The sequence below is a fragment of the Gavialis gangeticus genome, unplaced genomic scaffold (assembly GCF_001723915.1).
Source record: "Gavialis gangeticus isolate Ggan-Ray unplaced genomic scaffold, GavGan_comp1, whole genome shotgun sequence".
NCBI lineage: Eukaryota > Metazoa > Chordata > Crocodylia > Gavialidae > Gavialis > Gavialis gangeticus.
Window position 1 is genome coordinate 71,962,697 of NW_017729022.1, and position 3,451 is coordinate 71,966,147.

The 3,451-nt window shown below is 41.3% G+C and overlaps 1 long non-coding RNA gene across 1 annotated transcript; it reads left to right on the forward strand.

Moving 5' to 3' along the window:
- The first annotated feature begins 824 nt into the window (after window positions 1-824).
- On the forward strand, window positions 825-3,208 carry LOC109297033. Its single transcript, XR_002097163.1, has 2 exons — window positions 825-1,092; window positions 2,891-3,208. It is a non-coding gene; the product is annotated as an uncharacterized LOC109297033 (long non-coding RNA).
- The last annotated feature ends 243 nt before the right edge of the window (window positions 3,209-3,451 follow it).

Consider the following 3,451-nt stretch of genomic DNA (forward strand, 5'->3'; position numbering starts at 1 on the left):
TGAAGGATAGCCAACATGGTTTCATTGCAGGCAGATTGTGTCTGACCAACCTTATCTTATTCTACAATCAAGTAACGAACCTCTTGGATATGGGAGATACTGTTGATGTCATACATTTGGACTTTAAAAAGGCCTTCAATATGGTCTCCCATGATGCTTTTATAAAAAAACTGGGGGATTGTGGGATGGCAGAGCCCATGGTCATGTGGGTTGGAAACTGGCTAATGAGTTGAACCCCGGGGGTGTTAGTGGACGGGTCTGTATCATCTTGGCAGAAGGTGACCAGTGGTATCCCTCAGGGTTTGGTTCTGGGATGCATTAGCCAATGTGTCATGAGTAAGTGATACTTCCTCTCTACTCAGCGCGAGTAAGACCCCAGCTGGAGTGCTGTGTCCAGTTCTGGGCGCTGCACTTCAAAAAACATGTAAAAATCTTGAAAGGGTCCAGAGAAGGGCCACAAGAATGATTGAGGGCCTGGAGGACAAATCTTATGAGAAAAGACTAAGGAAACTGGGACTGCTCAGCCTAGGGAAGAGAAGACTGAGGCGGGACTTGGAAGCCATCTATAAGTATGTAAGGGGCGAATATCCGAAGCCGGGAGAAAAACTGTTCATTAGGGTGCCCCAAGGGAGGACAAGAAGCAATGGCCATAAACTGCTAGAGGATGGCTTCAGGTTGGATGTAAGGAAGAACTTCTTTACAGTAAGGGTGACCAGAATCTGGAACAGACTTCCCAAAGAAGTGGTTCAGTCCCCAACCATGGAAGTCTTCAAGAGGAGACTGGACAGACTCCTTGCTGGGATCATTTGGGATCAGAGTGGAGGGGGTTGGACTTAATGATCTTTTGAGGTCCCTTCCAGCCCTTAATTTCCATGATTCTAAGAAACCATTTTTCCAGGCCAGGATTATAGGAGCCCTGTGTACTCTCTGGTCATATCTCCCATGCAGGGGAAAAGGAAGGAAAAGGTAGATGTCATAAATACAGACATGCCAGCTTAACAACCCTATGAACACTCAACCAGCTTGCTATCTCCTGTACGCTCAAAGCACCACAAACAGGACATAGAAGAGTTAAGGATGTTTGTCTTTTGAGTATGTAAAACAAACTAGTATCTGATAAAACAAATACTAGCATTATATTGCACAATTAAAACTTTTAAGGGAAATTAATGTTAAGCTTCTTTCTTTTTCCACAAATGACCAGTGAAATGAACAAAATAACAAAAAACTCCCTCTCTCTCCTACTTCATAATTTGTTTTACAAGAGCAAAAAGTTTTTTCTTATAGCCATACAAAAAAGAGCCCTCAAATTTTCTTTAATGTGAGATTGTTGAGATAATATTGTCTCTGAACTGCTTGTTAGATGTTTGTATTAAAAAGGCGTTAATAAAAACCAAAAAGAGAGTTTTGAATAGCCTAACAGAAAATCACTTCCCTTCCTCAGGCTGTGGCATTATGCACCTAACAAGCTTCTCCAGTCATCTATAAAATCATCCAGAGGAAATGCATATTAGATAGGAGCTGAATTTCTAATGTAAAAAACAAAAAACAAGCCAACCCTTTTTGTTACACCAGACTTTTTAATGCAAATATAGAAACAAGAGAGAAAAGAAATAGAGAAGATACAAACATTTTGTTCCTTTGGTGGTCATTGTTAATATTTAGCAGGCTAATAGCCTACAAGTTGAACGTGGTACTGAAATGTGACAGAAGAGGAATAGAACATAGAACTTTTATTGGATACAACGGCAAGGCAAAATAGATCAGCATTAGAGGGTTGCTGTCCGCTCAAAATATTTGGAGTGCAGACTCATAGGGGAGCCTGCTTCCAGTTTCCAGTGGTATTAGGGATGAAGCCAGTATAAATCCAGTTGTCACACAGGAACAAGTTATAGTATATATTAAACCATGAAAAAATACTTTTAAATAACATTAAGGGTATGACTTAAGCCCGTGAAAGCTAGGAAATTCAGCGTTAGGGCTGAAACTCTGTCCTTAGCTCACCCTATTGTATTTAGGTATCACAGGATATACCTGCATGAAACATGATGGCTTTGGTTCCTAAGCCTTTGTCCAAACTCTTATTTGTATGAGATAGATTTTGCCAATATAGCTTTAGCTGAAGCCTCCAGGTGCAAATCCAACCTGTACTCATATGGACAAAATGGGAGAATTTGTATAATTTTAACAAATTATTATTTATCTAATTTTCTATGTATGACACAGTTTACCTGTTTATCCTTGCATATCTTGGTACCTGACCTCAAGTCAGTAGCTTCTTTCCAGGGACATGGGAAAATGAGGTAATCAATGAACAAGTATATGTTGAATGCATACAATAAAGATAGAGGCAAAAACAAGAAAATGGGTTATGCCAAATAAGCTGGTATTGAAACAATTGATCTCTAGGTAATTTCATCTACACATGAAATTACTGTGAATGAGTAAACTCTGCCACATATCATTCCAAAGTTTGTTACTCTCTAGCATCGCATTTGCATGTGTGCCTGGGACCGCAGCATATGCAGCCAGGTTAGGGCAGCCTTGGCTGGCAGGGGATCCAGAGGGTCAGCTTGCTAGTCTGGGGTTGCTGTAGCTGAGGTCAAAGTGCTGCAGATGGACTGGCTGGGGCATGAGGGTGCTCCAGTGCAGGGCTAGCTGTCAGGCAGCCCCTGCACTGAAGCACCCTTGTGCCCTAGCCAGTCCCATCAGCATGTACATGTGCATTGTGGTTCACTAAATAACAGCACCATAGGATAGTATTTGTTTTGACAAGTACTGGCCTACAGTGGCATTTATTAGTTTACTGCAGCATAATAGGGCCACATGTGTAAATGCTGAGACTTCACTGTGGAACTAATTAGGTAACCACAGTAAACATCTTGTGAAGATGTGCCCACTGTGGATGTTTTATATGAGGAGACTGAGCTGAATTGACATTAGGACCTGGATGTTATTTTAGAAAGAGGACTGGATGTTATTTGAGAAAGAGGAGAGCCGTTGCAGAGAACTGGCTTCAGAAATAAGAAGAGGCTTCATTGTTCAGAAGAGCAGCCAGGAGCTGCAGATCAGAGATCCTGGGCATCTTGAAGGATTCTGGCTCAGAGATGACAACTATGGAGTTCAGAAACTGGAGTAGGGAAATGTGCACAAGTGCTTATTATTTTTAATCTAAGTTTTGCCCTTGATAAAGCAAAGAATAATTGCTTTTTGGAATCTTTGAACAAGATCTGTGCTGAGGGAGTTAGCTGATACGATTGCAGAGCCATTGACCATAATCTTTGAACACTTTGGTGATCAAGAGAGGTCCCAGATAATTGAAAATGGGCAAATGTAGTACCCATATTTAAGAAAGGGAAAAAGGAGGATACAGGGAACTACAGATGAGTCAGCATCACCTCAGTCCCTGGAAAAATCATGGAACAGACCCACAAGACATCCATCTTGAAGC